General features: G+C 36.8%; 1 protein-coding gene across 2 annotated transcripts in view; it reads right to left on the bottom strand.

The window, feature by feature from the left end:
* The window catches only part of PRKCQ (protein kinase C theta), a 185,976-nt gene extending 170,121 nt beyond the window's left edge, over nucleotides 1-15,855 (bottom strand). The window contains exon 1 of one of the 2 annotated variants that reach the window (XM_074268751.1): nucleotides 15,481-15,855. The gene's annotated coding sequence lies outside the window, so the exon portion shown is untranslated. The remainder of the gene's footprint in view (nucleotides 1-15,480) is intronic. The other variant, XM_074268752.1, reaches the window with a different exon arrangement.
* Nucleotides 15,856-22,981: the final 7,126 nt, after the last annotated feature.

Below are 22,981 nucleotides of genomic sequence, written 5' to 3'. Positions count from 1 at the left end.
TTTCCCAATTCATATTTTTTACATCACTTCCCAGACTTTTACTGCTGCTTGACAAGCATTCTTGTTCAGTTGTGTCTGACTCTGTGACCCCAACTGGAATTTTCTTTGCAAAGATACTAGAATGGTTTACTATTTCTTTCTCCAGTTCATTTTACAGGTGAGGAAACAGACAAACAAGGTTAAATGACGTGCCCAGGATTACACAGCTAGCAAGTGCTTGAGGCCAGATTTGAACTCAGGAAGATAAATCTTTCTGACTCCACATCTGGAGATCAGTTCATTGGACTATCTAGCAGTATGCAAAGTTCTATCCTAATCAACCATTCTCATTCCTTTCAATGTCTGTTCTAAAATTTCTTTTTCTTTTCTTCCCCAATATCTGCACATGTCAGTGGCTTTGTCTCCTACTTTGCTTCAAAGTTTGAGAATGACAGGAGTTCTTTTACCTCCTTTCCTCTCAGAACTCAGTATCACCATTTCCTTCCTACTTGTTAAACTAGAGATATCCCTGCTATTCACTAAAGCTAATCTATCTCCCTCTGGTCTCTATCCCATTTCCTAGAAAGTGATAGCCAGGACTGAACACAAAACTTTAGGTATCAAATAAAGTCTGAAGAGTGGTTGAAGAAGCTGAGGATATTAACCCTGGGGAAGAGAAGGCTTAGGACAAGATACCTTTCCTATACTTAAAATGTTTTATGGAAGAAAGGTTAGACTCCTTTTTGCACATATGAGGCAATGGATAGAAATTGCAAAGTGATAGATTTAGACTAGAGGAAAGGAAAAACTTTCTTAACAGAACTGATACAAAATAGAATGTGCTTGATGGCAAGTTTTCCTTTACTAGATCTCTTCAAGAAATGGGCAAGTCCAGTTTAGAAAGGATTCTTGTTAAAATACAGATCAAACTAGATAGAGTCTGAGGTTTCCTCTTTTCTTTCACCATTTCCTTTTATTTCTTTCATATTGCTTCTAAATTTCTAAACTGGAAAATTTGTCTAGATACAATGTTTCTATTTCCTTACTACCCACAGTGCTCTAAATCTGGATTCCACCCACTTTACTCAATCTGTCCTCACAAAGGTCACTGATGACCTCCTAATGTCAAATTCAATTTTTTCCCTTGAATTCTTTTTTTTTTTTTCTATCACCTTAAGATTATTTCTTTCCGGCTTTGCCCTTGCCCTCTATATTATCTTTTGTGGCAATTTCATTCACACTTATGGCTTCAAACAGCAATTTTATAGAAAGTTACATCTAATCTATATCTGTGGTCTTCACTTCTCTTTTGAGTTTCAGATCCATACTTCCAACTGCCTTCAGTATATTTCCAGTCACCTAAAACTCTTTTTTTTTTTTTGCTTTGTTTATCTTTCATTCTGGAAGAGGATCATGACATCAGGAGATGACACCCTCCCATACAAGGGAATTGGATTTGAATGAGGGAGGGCTGTGCAAGATCACCTGTCTCGTGTTCCCCTACAGAGCAAACTGGCTAAGGTCTTTAACAGTTTGACTGAGGCATTGCCCAATTAAGACTAACTAAGAACTGAGACAGGGAATGACCTCTTTTACCTAGTTAAAAAATATAAAGAGATAGACACAGAGATGTATATGCATATATCTCACACATACATAATATACATACACATATACACAGACATATATGTGATTATATATGCCTACACACACACACACACACACACACACACACACACACACACACACATATATATATATATATATATAGGGTTTCTGGTCAAAAGATAAATTTTAACCTGCTGTTTATATTCAATATATAATATATAATATATAAAAGCTAATCAGGGCCCAAACAATAACCAAATAAGACATAGCCTGGAATCCTATTTTTGGTCAATGAGAGCCAGAGAGATTTATAAAATGGAATATAATTCTCTCATTAATTATCTTACAGAATAAATAGAATTAAGAAGATAAAATGAGAATATATATATATATATATACATATGAATGCATACACAATTATGTATGTGCATATATCTATATTTTGGGGGGATAGTTGCAAAGTACTTATTTTTTTTCTCATTAGTATTTTATTTTTCCAAATACACACAAAAATGAATGTTGAAAACGACCGTTATAAGGCTGTGTTCCAATTTTTCCTCCTCCTCCCTTTTACCTCTTCCTCCAAATAGTAAGACCTATATGTATGCACACACACACACACACACACACACATATATATATATATATATTCATATATATATGCTCTTACACTGTAAAACATTAGAAGCAATCTATTACTATGAAAACAAAAGGCAGTTTTGAACTGATTTCTGGAGAATTCTAATTCAGACATTACTTGGTCCTATTAGTAGTTTTGTATTATAAAGAATAATTTTTAAACTATTTCATTTTTAATAATTAAATTCAATCTGTTGGGTAGAAAATAAGTTTGAAACAGGATTTGATATTGAATAATTAAGAACCAAGTCCAATTTGAGTTTTCCAGACTGGAATTTGAGATTTCTTTGAGATATATCAGATAGACTCAGAATGAATCCAGGTTTTTTGTTTGTTTTTTCATGAAAAACATATTTCCATATTTGTCACAATGCAGAAAAAAAAAACCAAAAATGAATAAACAAAAACCTAGAAATATAAAGAAACTGGAAAAATATGCTTCAATCTGCACTTAGAATTTAAAAGACCTCTCTGGAAATGAATAGTATTTTTCATTATGGGTCCTTTGGAATTGTCTCAGATCGACTGTATTAATCAGAGTAGCTGTCTTTCACAGTTTATGATCATTACAATATGGCTATTGTTGTGTATGATGTTGTCTTGGTCCTGCTCACTTCACTCTGCATTAGTTTATTCAAATCTTCCCAGATTTTTCTGAAACCATTCTATTCATCATTTCTCATGGCACAGTAGTATTTCAATACAATCATATAACACGACTTGTTTGGCTATTGCACAACTGATGGACATTTTTTTCAATTTCCCATTCTTTGCCACCTCAAAAATGCTGCTATAAATCTTTTTGTATCTATAAGTCCTTTCCCCTTTTTTATGATCTCTTTGGGATGCAAACTAAGCACTGGTATTACAGGGTCAAAGGCTAAATGCACTTTTAGAACCCTTTGGAATCCAGGCCTTGTGACTTCAAATCCAGCGTTCTTTCCACTAGAGTTGCCTCTTTAGAAAGGAACTAGCTAAATGAATACATCTTTTTCTTCTTGGTTTCGAAGATTTTTCTACTAAAGAGGATTGCAATTTTTCTCTCACAAATCTGACTTATTCTTTCAACTGCAGTATTATAATTGGCTAAACAATTTGAAAAATAGCTTCATCTCTGGCTAGACATGGTACTGAAAAATTTGCAACACTTTGTCAATGGAAAAGATCACTGATTTGATATATTTAAATGTCTGCATGCTAGGTCTATACTGAGCACACTTGCACTTTCCTTTGATTAATGAACATTTTAATAGATTCTTACAGTCTCTATTTCATAGTTGACATCTATTCTATCAGCTTTGTTGGACTAACATAAGAATTGTAGTGTAGTAGAATTTTATCACAGATTTCTTACTTGAAAGATTCTTAGAGGTACAAAATCTGATACTTTAATTTTAGAGATACAGAAATTGAAACCCAGATCATAAGTGACTTTCCAAGGGTCAAATAGCAAGTAGCTGAGGCAAGATTTTATACCAGTTCTTCTTGAGGACAAGTTCAGAGACCTTAGCTTGGATCCAAGCTCCACTGAGCCCTGCCTTCTACTTCCTAATAGCATTTCTTATATTTTATCTACAGAGCATTGTTTATGGTTTTTTACCAATTTTTTTGTTTGTTTCTTTTAATAAAAGATTTCATGTTAACTCAGTGTTACAAGGTAACTGTTGAATTCTAAATTGTGAATGTAATATATTAAGCAATGGAAATCTTTTCCCTATCTCAGACACTTTTCTCTTTCCTAAAGTACCCTTTTCTAAAGATTAAGTGTTCTATAAATATTATATTCCACTGATAATGGAAAGGACATTATTAAAAATCCTTTTTAAAACTAAGAGAAAAAAAATGGAATAGAAGTTTCAATAACTTTGGTAAACATTTAACACTTCTTAAGCTTCACAACAGGGTTCTTACTTTTTCTTGGGCAGTAAATCACTACGTGAAATTGTGTAATTATAAAACGGATTCTCTTCCCCTTGCCCTCCACTCCTATCCAAACTACTTGGAGAAAGGGGGAGAGGGGGAGAGAGAGGGAGAGGGGGAGAGGGAGGGAGAGGAGGAGGGAGCAGAGGGGGAGAGAGAGATCGATCAAGGACCTATTTCTGATTTCCCAGAGGACTCTCATATGCAAACATTTAGGGGCTGATCTTTAACAGGTGTTCTTAAATCAGGGTATGTGAACTTTAAAAACAATATTTTGTTAACTAAATTTTGACATAATTGACTTCCATTGTGATCTTATTTTATTCTGGATATTAAAAATATCCTGAGGAGTTCCTGGACTTTTCCAGGTTGCTGAATGGGTGCTTAACATAAAAATGATTAAGAACCCTTGGTTTAGAGGGTTTCCTATGATTCAGAGTGAGAAAAACTATGTGCTACAGAGTCAGCAAGCATTGAAGGAGGCATATGAATGCAAATCTATGCTTCTCTAACCAAGGCTCTATCCACTATGTAGCATTTGTTCTCCGATCACTGGTAGTCAATAAAAGTGAAGAAGTGGAATGCTTGAGTTTGCCTGAAAAGTTAAGATGTACAACTAGGGAAAGGCAAGTCAGGTAAAGAACATAGGAAACAAATACCATGCCTTTAGGATGAAGGGGAATTTTGTATTCTTGCCTCAGATACAAAATTAAGTAGCTACGGTGACATCATTTTCATCAACATAAAAGACTTTGCTATGGTGGTTAATTCTGTACCTTCTATATTTTCTGAATATTATTGGATTTATTCTGTAGCAGTATAGAATAGTAGATAGGGAGCTGACCTTGAAGCTATGAAAAAAAGGTTCAAGTCCTGCTTATGATGTGTGCTGACTGTGTGATCTTGGGCAACCTATTTTCAAATGAGTATTTTAGGCAGTTCTCTAAGTCAAAGAAGAGGTTAGCATGAACTAGTAGAGTAAATTTCCTCTCCTTAGAGTTTCCTATACCAATGAAATCATGGATTTGGTTGCTATTCTGTATTCTACTCTAAATCATATTCTTCTTTGCAGAAGAACAAAAACAGTTCCCACAAAATAAAAACATTTACATTTAGCTATTTCATTTTGCTCTCATCTTGTAGGCACCAAAGTTTTTGGCACTATGGAATGGGCTCAACATCAAAAACAGGGACGTCTTTAATGATGAAAATAACACTGCAAAATATTCCATTTGGCTTACAGCTGTAGCCTCCAATAGGAGCTGATTGTTCTAATTAGAACATGAGCTTCTTCAAGGCAGGCAGGGATCATCTTGCTTTTTTAGGTGTATTTCTAGCATTTAGCACATTTCTTGGCACATAGTAAACACTTAATAAAAAGCTTTTTCATTTATCCACATGAATATATGTATGTGTTTTTGCAATTTTACAAATTTCAAGTAGCCAAGAACTGAAAACACACACACACAAATATGATAAACAAAATGTGGTACATAAATATAATGTAATATGATTGTGCCATGAAAAATAACGAATATGATAAATATCCAGAAGCATGCAAAAAAGCAAAGCCAACTAGACAACATGGTCAATGATTATAACATAAATAGAACAAATAAGAATAACCAAAAAATTTAAACCGAAAGCTACAAAATTATAATGTTAAGTTTGGCCCTCGAGACGACAGAAATACCTTGATACCTATACTACTCACTATGCTATGCTCATGCCTCGGTGGAAATGTTGGTGCATAGTTGTGGAACATTTTATATAGTTCCAGAACTTTTTGATGTATCACAGTCTTGCTGAGTTTTTCTTTTTTCTAAAAATTCTGTTATTAGAACTGGTTGTTTGGGAAAGGGGACAGGAAAGGACACAGAGAAATCTAAGTGATTTAAAAGCAAAAGATAGAAATATATGCTTTTAAAAACAGCATTCCTTCATAAAACAATTTTGTAAATTAGAATATTTCTTATATTGTTTTAAATGCTAACATCATTGGAGCATGGAAGTGGTTCTGAAATCTTAAAGCTATGGTTTCAAAGTACAATCTTTTGCAGATATTACTGATCCAGAAATAATAGCTCATAGTTAACATTTATGTAGCACTTACTATGTGTCAGACACTGAGCTAATCTCTTTATAATTATTATCTTGATTGATTCTCACAACCATCCCGAGGTAGGTTAGAATAAACCACATTTTACAGATGGGGAAACCAAGGAAAATGGAGATTAAGTGACTTGCCCAGTTAAATGTCTGAGGACAAATTTGACCTCTAGTTTTTTCCTGACTCTAGGTCCAGTTCTCTACTCACTCTGCCACCCGGAAGTCCCATTATTTGAAAAGGACCCCAGAATGAGATGAACTACGTGCCTGCCATCTAGGAACTGGCCTGAGTTTGGAGAGGTCCATCACCAGAAGGCTGGGCACTTAGAGAAAAATTTTTCTGCATACAAAAATTCACCAAGGTGTTTTGTTTTATAATGCATACAACTATCTTTCACAATTACTCCTCAATATCTTTTACATTCATAGTGATGAAATTTCAGATCTTCTGAGGTGGAAGAATGCAATAATCAACAATAATTTTTCAAAGGTCTATATGTTATTTGTTCCAATATTTTTGTTTCTTTTTCTTCTTCAGTGGTGGTGAGGAAAGGCAGGGAAGGCTGGATGAAGGTATAATCTTAAAGATGGGAATCAGATTATTACTAGAAAGTTCTATTGAGATTACATAATCTACCCTCTCTCCCACAACTTTAAGAAGAAAACTGAAATTTTAGGAGATAAAATGAATTATTAAAAGTTTAAAAAAGAGCTAGCAAATGACAAGAACCAGAGTTTAAAACCTGATAATCTAACTCCAAGTCCAGGCTTCTATACCATGATAAAGAACACAAAATGAATGAATTAGAAATAGTTATTAATGCTAGCCAGATGTCATTGAGATCATGCTCCTCCCTCCCTAAGTTGCTTAGAACTGGCCCTGAAACCATGAAGAGACAGCTCATGTCCCATTTTGGACACATACAAGAAAATTTAAAATATCAGGGTATAAGGTGTCTCTAAATTTAAAAGAAGATGCTAGCATACACAGGTAAATAAATTTCAAATTCTTGCTGAGGAAATCACAGGTCCAATCCTTAATTTTTTTGCCTCTCTCACCCTTCTCATTCTCCTCTGCTTCTGTGAGAGGGAGAGGGAAAGGGGAAGAAGGGGAGAAAAGGAAGAGGAAGAAGGAAAGGGAGAAGAGAGGAAAAGGGAAAAGGAAGAAGGAAGAGAGGAGGAGGAGAGGAAGGAAGGGGAGACAGGCACTTGTTTAATATATATTTGGTTGAAATAGTAGCACTACTCTTCAACTACATTTTAAGCCAAATAGAGTTACAGTTACAGTAGCTTCCATTTTTGAGAATGTTTACATGAGAAAATGAGTTCACACTTTTCAAGCCACTGACTTACAAATTCTATCACTTTTTATGTTGATTAGGTCAAAAAAGAAGTGGTAAGACAGTATACGTTACATAGGAAATCAGTTTTGGGAAAAATTATAAAGCCCCAAATAAATGTGTACAGTTCTAACACAACATGATTTTTGCATGTATTGTTATTGTTGTTTGTCCTTCAGTCTTGAAAAGGACCATGAAGGTGATGTCTTGACTTGCATGTGAACTAGATTTAAGGGAGGCAGAGCTTTGCAGAGTCATCAGCTCCACACTCTCCTCCAGAATCCCCAAAGTCTTGCCACTGCAAGACAAAAAGCCAAGATGACCAGGATGCAATATATAAGGAGACCAACCACAAAATGGAAAAGGATAAAAAGCATGGTCTTAAAATGACAAACTAACCAACACATGGCATCTCTGAACACACAGTGAAGATGAACTTCTCTTTAGAAATAAGGTCATTCTTGCGGTTTATTTTCTAAGGAAGAGAATATTGTTGTCGTTCAGTCACTTCAGTCATGTCTGACTCTTGGTGACCTCATTTGGGGTTTTCTTGGCAAGGATACTGAGGTGCTTTGCCATTTCCTTCTCCAGTTCATCTTATGAGGAAACTGAGGCAAAGGGGTTACATGGCTAGTAAGAAATAGATTTGAAGTTAGGAGGATGAGTTTTCCTGACTTCAGGTCTGGCACTCTATACACTTCCCCACCTACTGCACCTCCTTTCTTTGGGCTGTTTGGAATAGATACATCAGTAATAATAACCACATGGACCTTGGCTTTTCCTAGAAAACTGTCCTGATACAATTTTTTTGGTTAGTGATAAGGCATATACTTAAGAGAAATGATTATTTCTCTCTTGTGCTACTAATTATTGGATTAGGACCAAAATTCTCCCTCTTTCTACTTCCTCATCCTAAAATCAATCAGTATGAGAAATCTTTTTCAAAGACTTATGGCTGAAATCTAATCAAAGGCTGTGAAAGACCTTCTCAGGTTAGGTTCATGGGTGTAGGTTCCTTCCCCTTATATTTGCTCAGACAGATCTGGGAAAATGTGGGAATTGATAAGTCATTTTGACTAAGACTTGTGTGATCGAACTCTAACCCAAGAACCTTCCTGAAATATAGCCCTATTTATTTTCTCATTAATTGTTAATTGATTAGAGTTGGCTGTCACCTTCTTCCAAGGACAAATTGTGAACCTACCATCATGAGAGGTCTTTGGACTAAGATATTCAAATGGCCATCCTTTTACTAATATGCATGCTGACATTATCAATATAATGATTCGATTAACCCAAAATTATGTCTCAAATTTTTAAAATGCTACATAGTATATTTTAGTCAGTCTAATTGTATTTTTATATAGTATGAGTCAGACCAAAATTTTTCCCTATTTAATAATCTTCATTGGTTCTCAGTTACCTCTAGGATCCAATTACAACCTGAGCCCAACATATCTTTCCAGGAAATTGAGGCAGAGGTTAAGTGATTTGTTCAATCACACAGCTATGAGTCTGAGGATCCTTGATTTAAACCCCAGTTTTTCTGACTCCAGGTCCAATGTTTTTCTCTTTGATTTTTTTGGGCTTATTACTGTGTCACAAGATACCAACAGTTTAGAGAGCACTGGATTTTCAAAACTGTTCCTGTCTTAAGGATAGCATCTAGTATATGGAAGATAGATCTGTATAAATGTCTATTACTATTTACTCATCTCACTAATAAGGCCCAAACAGCTAAAAGTGGTATCCTACTTCTTTATCTTTTCTCTTTGCAGATAAGGGCTGAAAACTTTTAGTAAACGAAAAAGTTGAATTTCAACAAGTTTATAAAGTTGTATAGTTATCCTTTCTACACAGCAACTTTCCCCAATAGGGATTTTGATATATTGTGGGTTGGCATAAGCAATTAAATGAGACTTTTTTGGTTTCACCAAAGCTGAAGACCTCATACAAAGCCAGGAGATGACAGAAAAAGTATGGAAACTCAAATGCATAAAATATAGGTATAATTTTTAAAACAATAAAGTAAAAATCCCATAAAAAAGAAAAAAAAATTCAGACTTCTTCTCAGTATGTAGGGAGGTCCAAATCATTTTATGTGTATTTTCCAGATCACTGGATCATGCCCCTAACTCCTGCATAATTATATTGCTGTTTAAAGACTTGGAAATCTCTGATAATGCTCTATCCCTTTTCAAATGATTACAGTCTTCAAAACTGTGTTCCTGCTTCTAGAGTCCTAAGTCTGTGAATAGGAACTATTCTTATAAATAGAAGTAGAATAAAAATGTGAATGATGATGCAGGAAACCCATTGGCATTGAGTTGACCATTACATGAACAAAGAAATTCTATCATGTATCCATTTAAAATTTCCCCATGCTATCTATCTGTAAATTCAGATCGTCACAAATCTGGTTTGCTTAAAATGAATTCCACCAGCCAGTGCAAGGGCTAATTAATCATCCTAGATCCCTGGGTCTTTAGCAAGTCCTTATTCCCAACCCAGCTCAGGCTTGGACAAGAAGGCTCATAAAACATGGCTGGTGAGCATCAAAGCCCCAAGCAATATAATGGGCACCAGAGGCAGCCAACAGAGTAGAAAGGTTACAAGACCAGGTATTAGGAAATGGGAATTTTAGAGCCATCCTGCCAATAGCTGACTGTGTGACTTTAAACAAATTATTTAATCTTCCTGGGCTTTCCACACTTTTCAACTGTAATATTTAGGGGATTTGGCTGAAAGATTTCTATGAGTTCTTCCTACTCTGATATTCTAAGATCAATCCTGGATGTATATACAAATCAAGCAGTGAGAAGTCTATGTTTACTCAAATTAGAGGCTGTGAGCTTTGGGATTGGATGTGGGTATTCAGGTTTTCACACATAGAGAGTCAACCCACTCTAAAGTAAGCATTATTCTTGGCCCTCTCTCTGATGTCAATCTTTAATGCTATGACCTTCCTCCACTCCCATTTTCCTTTTCACCCTATGATTGTATATAGTTGCTCATTCACTTGAAATAAAGAATCAGCTCCTTAAACAAAGTAAGAGACATTTCAGGGTAAGTTAGTACCTCAAGTCCCCCTGCTAATTCAGCATATTTTTTTCTTTTTCAACCAAAGTCATTCATTGTTCTTGTAAATGACTGGATAGACATGGGAAAGGAAAACTGGATGTAATTCTCTTTGTATTTCACTCATGAAATCAAGGGAATTTAAATGGGAGATTTAAACTTTAAAATAAAAGATGCAGGAAGGAGACTGTATGATTTTCATGGCCTTAAATGAAGGAAGTAATTTTCCTTGTTTTCAACTATAGATTTGATTTTGGGTTAAAAAAATCATGAGAAAATAAATGTAGAACCACATGCTTACTGCCTACAATTCTTGTCTGAATTTTCATAGTCAAACCATACCCTAAAATGCATATGAGGAAAACTTTTGGAAATAAAAGAACTGAAAAGTTGATCACAATGATGGAGAAGTCATCTGAAATTAAATAAAGCGTCAGTTAAGGGTCTTGTCACCTAAGGCTGACTAATGCAAGTGAAAAGCTTTTAGAGATGTCTTTACAAATATACTATTTCAGATATATAGGAGGAGTTTTAAACCAGAGGACATTCATCCTTAATTTAAAAGCAGGAATATTCTACTATAAAAGTTTATTGTGAAATGTTATAAGCCAATTGTTTTGCTTAAGGAATGCTTTTAGGATCAAAACATCTAGCATTCTTGAATCCCAGTTACAGACTTGTACCCTAAGCCTCAGACTTTGGATCACATCCATAGAGGATTTTAGGGAAAACAACTGCTTCATTGCTGGGTACCAAAGGATTTGGTCTTCTTAGCAGAAGAGGAGAATGTGAGCCCTAGAAGACAGGGTCAGAAGAAGTGAGATGAGAGGGAGAATGTCTGCAAATACTTGACCCAAATGAAAATAATTCATAAGCATGTACTTTAAACATATTATATAAAAAAGGACATAAGAATTGAAGATGCATTATATATAGAGAACTCAAAAGAAAGAGAGACTCTGCTTTCTGGTTCAAATACTATTCTTAGTGCTTGTTACCTATGTGGTTAAGTCATTTAGTTTCTGTATGGTGTCTCACAGTGGGTAGTAGAGGAGATGCTGAGAACACTGGCAGAACCATGCAACCAGTGTGTGCCAGAGGCAGGACAGAAACTTAGTTCTTCCTGACTTTGAGGTTAGCTCCCTTACCAAGGAAATTGCAGGTTCAGTTTTATTCCTTTCCCTCTATCTTTCTTTATATAATGGGTAGGAAACTGAGAAAGGTAGCCTACATTTGGAGCCAGAGGAAAAAATTATCTTCATCCATTCTAAAATGGTGCTACTGTTTTTTTAGACTCCAGAAGATTTTTAGAAGTTTCCTCATCTGTAAAATGAAGGAGTTGGACATTATTTTTGCTATCCATAAAAGCTCCAAATCTAAGACCTTAGATAGGAGTAAGAGTAGAAAATACGACTTCTATGCAAAAGAAAGAAAGAAAGAAAGAAAGAGAAAGAAAGAAAGAGAGAAAGAAAGAGAAAGAAAGAGAAAGAAAGAAAGAAAGAGAAAGAAAGAGAAAGAAAGAGAAAGAAAGAAAGAAAGAAAGAAAGAAAGAGAAAGAAAGAAAGAGAAAGAAAGAAAGAGAAAGAAAGAAAGAAAGAGAAAGAAAGAGAGAAAGAAAGAAAGAAAGAAAGAAAGAAAGAAAGAAAGAAAGAAAGAAAGAAAGAAAGAAAGAAAGAAAGAAAGAAAGAAAGAAAGAAAGAAAGAAAGAAAGAAAGAAAATGGCAACAGCAAAGTGTACCCAAAATCATCCTGGAGGATTTTTCAATTTGAAAATAGATTAAAAAAAAAAAACTATAGCCAGTCTGAAGCAAATCAAGGGGAGGAGCAAACCCAAGTTACTGTTTATACCTCAGATGAATGTTTTCAAGATGAAAAAAAAAAAAAAAAAAAAAAAAAAAAAAAAGATCCTCTACCCAAAGCATAATTACTGACTTGAAGGAGGAGCTTCACAGCTGAGGTTTTTGTGTAAGGTCTCTGAAAACTTTTCCATCCTGTCTTTAAAAGGCTGCATACAAAATCAGCAAAAGAAAAGGATTAACAAGATAATTAAGCAGTAAACACCTGCTTGAAAACAATAGAATATATGGGCATCAGTGGAAACTAGAGAGCTTGAAACTGCTGTGAATAACCCTAAATGTAATTTGCTATTAAATCAACAAATATTATCCTCCATTCTATTTGATATAACATTTTACAGTGGGAGATGGGACATATGCAGTAGGCCTGGAAAATTACTAGAGTTAAGTTTTGCAAAAAGCTTGGTCCTGGGGAAATAATGTGCCTCCTTCCTTTCTTTGCAGAGGTAGGGAACTATGTGGGACACTGCATATATTGGGCAGCTAGGCACTGTGGTGCATAGAGTGCTGGGCCTGGAGTTAGGAAGATTCATCTTCTCGAGTTCAAATCTGGCCTCAGACACTACTTATGTGATCCTGGGCAAGTAACTTAATTTTGTTTGCCTCAGTTTCCTCTTCACAAGAATGAGCTGGAGAAGGAAATGGCAAATCATTATGGCATCTTGCCAAGAAAACCCCAAATGGGGTCATGATTAGTCAGATAACTGAAACCATCCAACAATAAAATGTACTGTCAGACTTTATTACTAATTCATTGTTTGGTTTTGCTATTTAAAAAAAAACTTTTAAAAAATTCTTGGTTATAAAGGATAGGAAATGCATAAGGGTGTGTTTAGAAAAAAAACTACGTAAATATAGAATATTCCCATTTTAAAAAATGGAGAATATAGAGGACTATGGTGGAGCAACACAATTGAGTAGGGGTATTTATCCTAGGGTGGTACAGAGTATTCACTGACTGGAGGTGGAAGCCAAAGATACCCTCTTGGTTCAATAGTAGGTCAATCAACATTTATTAACTATTTACTATGTGTCAGGCACTGTGCCAAGTGCTAGAAATACAAATAAAGGCAAAAACATTGTCCCTGCTCTAAAGGAAATCATATTTTAATGGGCAGAATGCTGAGACAGACAACGTCCAAACAGTTATACATAGAAGATATATCATTGAAAAATATAGCTGAAGGGGTACAGTGTTGAGGTTTGGAGAAAAGATGGGAAAGAGACTTAGAAAGATCTTTTACCCTTCAATCTCAGTTTCCTCATCTGTCAGAGAATGTTTTCACCATTCAACTCAAAGGGATGCCCATGAGAAAAGTGCTTTATAAATTGTAACTGTGAAATTGTGAGTTATCTGAACAAAAAGTGAAGTGTCTTAAAGCTGAGTGACCCTGAAATTTCTCCAAAATGATGATTCCCTATAGAGAATAAAACAAACAAACACACACACACACACAAATTAATAGTTGATTTCTAGAGCAAAACTGAGGAAAGGTAGCAAATATAGTCAGCTACTATGCCCCAAGCTTCCCTCAGGGAGTCTTCTAAATCACTTAGATTAGAGTGTAAAAATCGGCTCTTGGCACAAACAGAATAGTTAAAGACATAAAGTACAAGAACCATCTCTGTCACTCTGAAGAGCAGATAGATAGTAAAAAGTCAATTAAGTTGCATCTTGCTAAGTACTTAGAAAAGTAATAGTCTCGAAGTTAGCAAGGTGACCCTCAATTATTCTTCCTCAACGCTATCTTGGCAAAATCCCATCATTCTCTGCCTTTCATTTAGCTAGTTCCTTCCCTCGGTTACCGATTCTCCCCTTCAGTTTTTCACATTCTTTAATAATCTCTTAGCCCACAACTGTTAGCTGACTCAGCTTCTATGGGGACAAGACAACATCGCTGCTGGAAAATGTCTTTGCAGGCTCCTCCTGGTGGGATTCTTTCCCAGGAAAAAGACCAACATACCATTCTGTCATCCTTCAGATGGGACCAAGACAACCTCCACCGCAGATCAATCAGAGGCTTAATTGAATTATCTGCTAATCTCTTGGGTGCAAAATGTGGTTCAGACTATAGAAACAGGCTTGTTTTCTGAACATTGACAATAAGGGCTTAAAACCAGTGGCAAAGTTGGTTGCTTGTTTGAGTAGGCACCCTGTCTGGTTGTGATAGTTTCAAAGACCCTGCCTCAGTCCCGACCTCAGTTTACCAGTTGAAATAGGAATTAAATTGGTTTAGAGGGGGAAGGATGGTTGTGGTCAAGGTTGCCCCAGTGGATTCTAACATAGAACAGTGCATCTGACTGTTATTCCCCTCTGAATTCCTCCGCCCATCCAAGCTTTAAAGGATTTGCTCTCCTCTAGCACTGGATGGATGGATGTTCTAAGACATGAAGACAGTAGGAAGGGACAGAGGGAAGAAGCGGCTATCCGTACAAGTGAAATGACTTTCCCAGAGTTTTCACAATTAGTAAATGGCAGAGCCAGGATTTTAGGCCAGGTTTTCTGTCTCTAAACTCAGCTTTCCTCCCATACGTGTTAAGCAACATCCTGTGCAGCTAACAATCAAACACAAGAAACAAAAGGCTGTTTTCTCCTCTCCGCTGTACCCCCACCCCCCTTTTTTTTTTTTTTTTTTTCAATTTCGTTTTCACTCCTGCTTCCTTCAGACCCTCAAACTCTCTTCTTGGAAGGTTTCAAAAGGTTCGCTCCGTTGCCTCCACCCCCGCCCCCTTCCCCCTACACTCCCCTCAGGCCCCAAAGCTTTTCCCAAAGCCAGCCCCCGAGCCTCAGAGAGCCGACGGCCCAGCCGGGCGCACGGGACAGCCCAGAGCCCGCATGGCCAGCCACTCCCCAGCCGGACGGACCTCCCAGTCCCGCGGAAAAGTTGGATCCGCGGCGCCTCTCTACCTTTCCCTCCGCTCCCTTTCTCTTGCGAAAAGAGTGCTCTCACCTGGCCGGCTGGCTAGCGGAGAGCCGGAGTGTGCCGGAGACCTGCTCTGCTGGACCGCTGCGCACTCTCCGTGTGCGCTCCTGGAGAGCCCGTCTGAATTCGCGGCTCGTGCGTCCTTCGAGGAGGGGACCACAAGCTCAGTGCTGCTCCCCCGGCGGCTAAGCCCAGACTGGCAGCTCGGGAGCAAGCCAAGTTCGCTGCGCTCTGTGTGGGCTGCCTTACCGCCTCTGAGGCTGCGGGGAGGGCGGGCGCAGGGCTGGGACTTACCGCGGCCTCCACATCCCCCCTGGACCCTTAGGGTCTCTCCCGTTCCGTGGGAGATGCTCGTCTTCCTAAGTAGAGAAAGTCGGGATTGAGCTTCCCCAGAAAACACGCTGCGAACTGCTCCCTCTTTTCAAATGTTCAGTGATTTCCCCCAGAGTCCCCTTTCTCCCACTCCTTTCTTCACGCTCCACGTATTGCTCTCTCCCTGCCAGGGATATTACAGGGGAAAAAAAAATTAAACCCACGACAGATTTGGATCAATTTAGAAAGAGGTTTGGAGATGAGCCGGGATGAGGCAGGAAACACAATTCATGGTGCCGTGGGGAAGGATAAGTGAGGCTTTGGGATGAGACTAAAATCTAGGCTCTGTAACTAGTGCCAGCTCACTAGTTATCAGATTGAACTGGCTTTGTGAGACTCAGTTTCCTCACCTGCAATGTGATGAAGTTGGACTAAACCATCTCAAAGGCGGAGCTTTCAGTTCCCAATCTGACACCAGGTGTTCTTCATTATCAATGAAAATTTTAAATGAAAGATACTTAATTGCAGTGTGAAGTCGAGATTTAACAAAAAAACTTTTTTTTTTTTCCTGTAAGGGTTGTTAGACTCGTTGCAGCACTATGAAAAAAAATTTTTTTAAATGAGCCACCTCTCATATAAATCATAGGATCATAGATTTTAAACTCCAAGGGACCTTAGAGGTCAGCTAATCTAACACTACAAGTGAAATGACTTTCCCAGAGTTTCACAATTTGTAAATTGCAGTGTCAGGATTTAAGCCTAGCTTTTTTTTTTTTTTTTTTTTTTTTTTTTTTTTTTTAAGTCTAAACCAGCTTTTTTCCATTCCACCATCCTGCTTCTGATTGCACGTAATCCTTTCCTTGAAGATATTGGTTCTTATCTTTAATGACTGAGTCTTTTTAGTGACAGTGTGTAATTGTTTTTAGCATCTGTTTGGATCCTGTTGGTTTTTTCATAATTGATTTTTTAACTGTATTCCTGAATACTTTAATAAGAACATCAATTGAGGAATAATTTTGGATATATTAATAGAACTACTGTATCATTTGATTCAGGGGATAGTATTTCTGGATATTTGTAATATAAAAAATTTTTTTTGAAAGTACCATAATAGGTGATCTTAATGTTGACTTTTTAAAATAACGTGCTTAGATTAGATTAATCTGAGAAACAATAATATAACAATCCCTTTTGACAGCTAACCACACAGGTTATGTTGTTATAACATTAATAGCTCACATTTATATATCATTAAGGTTTGCAAAATGCTTTATCCTTTGGTTTTCACAGCAACTCCCCCACATCCATGTGCAAGTTATTATAATCTGCATTGAAAAAGGAAGAAGAAATTGAAGACAGGTTAAAGTGACTTATACAAGCTCACACAGCAACTAAGTTTCTAAGTCAACATTTGAAATGATTTCTTTCTGAATTCAAATCCAGAATTCTACCCACCTTGAATAAACAGGCCTCTAGTTAGTTAACTTCTGAACATAGAATTAGAAAAATTATAGGAGGCACCTTAAAGATCATTTGCTCAACAGGCAGCAAGAAGGCAGCTGGGATAAAGCACCAACCATGGAGTCAGGAACATTTGAGTTCAAATCCAGTGTCAGTCATTTATATTAGTCACTTATTGGCTGTGTGATGCCAGGCAAGTAACTTGCTCAGGTATTTAACTTGTCTTGCCGAAAGAAAAGAAAATATCATTTGCTCAACCCCTTCTTTTAGCCTTGTTTTCTTAAAAAAAAAAACAGGATTAAGACACTGATTCTTTCTTTCTTTTTAAATAGTTTTATTTACCAGTTATATGCATAGGTAATTTTACAACATTGACAATTGCCAAACCTTTTGTTCTAATTTTCCCCCTCCTTCCCCCTGCCCCAGATGGCAGATTGACCAATACATATTAAATATGTTAAAGTATAAACTAAATACAATATATGTATACATGACCAAACAGTTGTTTTGCTGTACAAAAGAATCGGATTTTGAAATAGTGTACAATTAGCCTGTGAAGGAAATCCAAAATGCAGGCGGACAAAAATAGAGGGATTGGAAATTCTATGTAGTGGTTCATAGTCATCTCCCAGAGTTCTTTCGCTGGGTGTTGCTGGTTCAGTTCATTACTGCTCTATTGGAACTGATTTGGTTGAAAATGGCCACATCCATCAGAATTGATCATCATATAGTATTGTTGTTGAAATATATAATGATCTTCTAATTCTGATCATTTCACTCAGCATCAGTTCATGTAAGTCTCTCCAGGCCTTTCTGAAATCATCCTGCTGTTCATTTCTTACAGAACAATAATATTCCATAATATTCATATACCACAATTTATTCAGCTATTCTCCAATTGATGGGCATCCACTCAGTTTCCAGCCACCACAAAGAGGGCTGCCACAAACATTCTTGCACATACAGGTCCCTTTCCCTTCTTTAAAATCTCTTTGGGATATAAGCCCAGTAGTAACACTGCTGGGTCAAAGGGTATGCACAGTTTGACAACTTTTTGAGCATAGTTCCAAATTGTTCTCCAGAATGTCTGGATGTATTCACAATTCCACCAACAATGTATCAGTGTCCCAGTTTTCCCACATCCCTTCCAACATTGTGCATTATCTTTCCCTGTCATTCTAGCCAATCTGACAGATGTGTACTGGTATCTCAGAGTTGAAAGACACTGATTCTTAAAGAACTTAAGAGACTTATTCACAGCCAAGCAGAACTGACACCAATTCTACTATTTCTTCTACCTCCAAATGAAACAGATAAATTAGAAAGCATAAAAATGTTATAGATAGTTGTTACTCAGTTCACATTAAACTTTCCTTTTAAACCTTCAGTGAGCATTGTTAAGATGCCTATTAGTAAATGGAGAAGAGGATACCAAAGTTGAAAGGAACAAGACTAAATATCTATAATCTGTGACTGAAAATAGGACTCATATGAGTAGAAGAATATAGTAGAACTACAGTTGTGAATATGGTCCAAGAGGCAAACTCTGATATCCCACCTCTGGTCACAAACAGAAGGTTCACTCTCTTATTTAAAGAATCTTCTTCCCTCTTCTCCCCAAATTGAAGGAAATCTGCAACTGTGGGTAGCAGTGGGCAGCCAATTGTTATGAACCCACACCCTAGTGGTTCTCCTATTCATTGTTGTCGAATCATCTCCTATTCTTCATGCTCCCATTTGGGGTTTTCTAGGCAAAGATAACTGGAGTGGTTTGCCATTTTTTTCCAGCTCATTTTACAGATGAGGAAAGTGGTTAAGTGACTTGGTCAGGGTCACACAGTTAATAGGTATCTTAGTCCAGACTCCAACTCAGGAAGATGAGTTTTCCTGATTCCAGGTCTGGCACTCTATCCACTTTACTATCTAGTTGCCTGGTAATAGGGATTTTCAATGAGTTTTTGAATGATATTAGATATTTGCCTAAAGCAGTAACAAGTTAATTAACTTGCTCAATGTTACACAGGTATAATGTATCAGAGATAGGTATTAAATCCAGGTCCTCCTGTCTTTCTGGCAGTAATGAAATTGCAGATTTAGTCCTTATCTTTATTTATATATTAATACCAGAAATTTGGGGAGAGTAGGCCATATTTGGAGCCAGAAAGAAAATACCATGCTGTTTCTTCAATCATTCCAAAGTGGTAGGGTTGTTTTTTAAACATCAGGGTTTTTTTTAGTTCTCACATAAAGCACCATCCTTCGGTTTTTCTTGTAGTTCTCTTTGGTGCCATTTTTAAGTGAGTCCCAGATTCAGTTTCAGCATCCCAAGCTCCTCTCCCTCACTCCACCCACCTCCAAGAAATGCTTCTGTTTTTGTGTTTCACATTTTCTCATGACTTTACATTAATAACATTCGTAAGTGATGACAGAGTACTCATGCTAGGTAGTAACTGTTGCTGCTCAGAAGTGGAGGCACCTTTGTTTCCTGGAAGAGGAAATGGCATTTCCTGGAGGAGACCAAATATGGGTGGTTAGATTCTACTGACATTGTAAACATACAGTGAGCTTTCAGTCATGTTCTGTTTTACTCTTTCCTTTTTTCTGTCCTAAAGATTTTTGTGTTGAACAGCTAATAGATACTATTTCAGCAGAGGGTGGAATGATACTTGTTTATGAATTGGGACATCCATTGAGCTAAGAATGAGTATCCTGTGAGTTCTAAATCTTTAAAGGTCATTTGGGGACATTTTCTTTGGCTCATTAAGCTTGGAATTCAGAAACACAAATGTAGATGTTTTTGAAATGGGCCTGCCAACTTGTCTCTAATGACAGTTGGAGATGATGTTGGATCTGCTACCCCTTACCCTAAAAGAGGCCCTTTTCTGTGAGACTGCTCTAACTTGGGGAATTTTGTGGGCCAGAATGAGACCTGACCTTTTTGTTGGAATCATATCAGAGTTGGAAACATGGACAAGGAGGAAGAAGAGACAGAAGTAGGAAATGCTCCAAACAGCCAAGAAGACAGAGCATTTACAAGAACCTGCTGAGATATATATATATTTTTATTTTTAAAGTAAATAAGCCACTTATAGTCTGCAAGACAATTCTAGAAGGCAGAGTCTGTGCAGACACCTAATTAACTAGTGTAGAACCAAAACCAAATTCTATTGAAGGCAATAGGCTGGATGTGTGGAGGGTGGACCACTTGTTTTCCTCTATACTGCTTAACTGATGTATACTCAAAAGCTCCCTTGCATTTAATTATCATCTATATGCTGATGATTCTCAGATCTATCTATCCTGCCTGCAACTCTCTGCTGATCTCCAATCTTGCATCTCTATTTACATTTGAGACATCTTGATGTCCAGTTGACATCAAACTCAAAATTTCCAAAACTGAATTTATTTTTTCCCTAAATTCTCTCCATTTTCAACCTTTGTTGTCTCCCTTATTAGTTTGTATGTTCCTAGAAGGAGACTCTTTTGCCCTTTTTTTTTGTACCCTCAGCACTTATTACACAGTTCAGCACAGAGCAAGGGCTTAATAAATGTTTACCAAAGAAGAGAAACATCCAAAATATTTCTAGGGGTTGTACCCCCTACCAAAAGAGAATTGAGTAAGTTTTATATTTTAACTTCACATTTTGAAAAAGGACAAGGGAGATATTTTCTACTTCTCCTTACTTCCAGGGGTACAAATCTAGAAACTTAAATGTTGAAGCAGTGCCTTGAAAGTTAGAAATGATGGTCTCCAGAGACAGATGTTGAAGACCTGCAGCAAAAACTGGCCTGCCATTCATTAAATAAACATTCTTCGAGCACTGTTAGTACTAGGAAGATTCTCAACAGATTTTCCATGTTATGAAGAGGAAAATGCACACGTGTCCCATCTCCCCCCCCCCACAACTTCATTTGCTAAAGAAAAACATCTTCCTCAATATATTATTTTAGAAAATAAAATTATTTGTAATGTTTCTTGATTTTTGGCATTTTAAAAGTTTTTTTGAACTTTCAAAGTATTTCTTCATTGTCAGTTTTTGAGGAAGGTAGGCATTAGCTGCCTTGATTTAGAGTGATTAAAAGATGTCAGAAAGATGACTTGTTCAAAGAATCAATGTTTTGATAATGGTCAAGTATTAAAGACATATAATTAATAGAAATATATGACACCAAAAACTCTGCCCCAATAGGTATATGGTTAAAGGATATGAACAACTTAAAAGAAAAGTTGCAAACTATTAGCCACTATTTGAAAGAATAATGCAAATCAATAATGATTTTGAAAAATGTAAATCAAAACTATTTTGAGGATTCACCTCACACTATAAATTGGCAAAAATTTTCAAAGATGGGAATAGTCAATGTTGGAGGGTATGAGGAAAAACAGGTGTACTGTGAATTAGTAGAATTATGAATTGCATAAATCCATTATGGAAAACAAAGAGAGTGATTAAAATTTCCATGCCATTTTACCTACAGAATCTTTTGCGTAGCAAATACCCCAGGGAGGTCAAGGACAAAAAGACCCCATAGACTGCTCATTCTGAAGCATCTCTCTGCCATCCTGATCCTCCTTTGCCCATTGGTAAATTCCTCTTGGGGTGGAATGCTTTCATTTTAGAATGGGGATTAAGCACTGGGTCTACAGTCAGGAAGGTCTGAGTTCATATCTGGCCTCGAACACCTGTTAGCTGTGCAACCCTGGGCAAAAACCAGTTTGCCTCAGTTTCCTCATCTGTAAATAAGCTGGAGAACTTTGTATCTTTGTCAAGAAAACTGCAAATCGGGCCATAGAGTCACACATGACTGTAACAACTGAACACACTTTCACATAACAAAAATCAAAACCATATAAAATTAAAAATCACAAAAATGGAAGTTCCAGTTCTGCAGCATTACCAAGGGATTCTCATACTCATTTCTTATATCCTTTACAAGGACGAAGGGATACTTCAGAGTATAGAGAATAGGATTACTATGTCAGGTTTCCAATGTAGGAAACAGATCAAAGAGCCTAGATTCCTCCAACCCATACAAGGTTGTCAAAGGGTAGAACCTAAGGTCTGACATTCTATCCAATATTGTGTCAGAGATCCGAGACCAACTCAACCTCAGTTGACAATGGGAGGGTCCATAGTATTTATTCAAGGGTGCATGACAAGTATCCAGAGAATGGAGAACAACTGTGATTTTGGCTCACCTGGGTCACTTAGGAATGTGGAAGAGCATTAGAATGACAGGTCTTTAACTACTCTATGCAGGATCACAGTCTCTTTTACAAGTGTCTCAGACTATGACTGCTGGATGGAACAGAATCATTCTCAGCCTGACCTGCTGGGCGACTGGTCTAGGTAAAGAGTGAGACCTGATTATGATTGCTTATAGCTCAATCCCCTAGTCAGAGCGTAGAACAATTTGAAAGCAATAGCAAGAAGGGGACAACATCCATCTCTAATAGTTAAATTAAAAGAAGTGAACTACTGAAAGTTAAAAGACTTCCTAATACAAAGAACAATTACTATGGCTTAAGAGAACCCAGGATAAAATCTCAGAAGACAATCACTTTACAATAATTATAAGTAGAATTGGAGAATAGAAGAATAGATTTGCCAAAAGGACTCCAAAAGTGGATAGAAGACATTAAAAATAATGAATAATTGACGCAAGATATAAAGAATAAAATTAGAACTTTTAAGGAAAAATTTGGAAAAACAATAAATATTGGAGCAATCAATCAATAAATGAATTAATTAAT

The sequence above is a fragment of the Sminthopsis crassicaudata genome, chromosome 5 (genome assembly GCF_048593235.1).
Source record: "Sminthopsis crassicaudata isolate SCR6 chromosome 5, ASM4859323v1, whole genome shotgun sequence".
Taxonomy (NCBI): Eukaryota; Metazoa; Chordata; class Mammalia; order Dasyuromorphia; family Dasyuridae; genus Sminthopsis; species Sminthopsis crassicaudata.
This window is presented reverse-complemented; position numbering and strand designations above follow the sequence as displayed.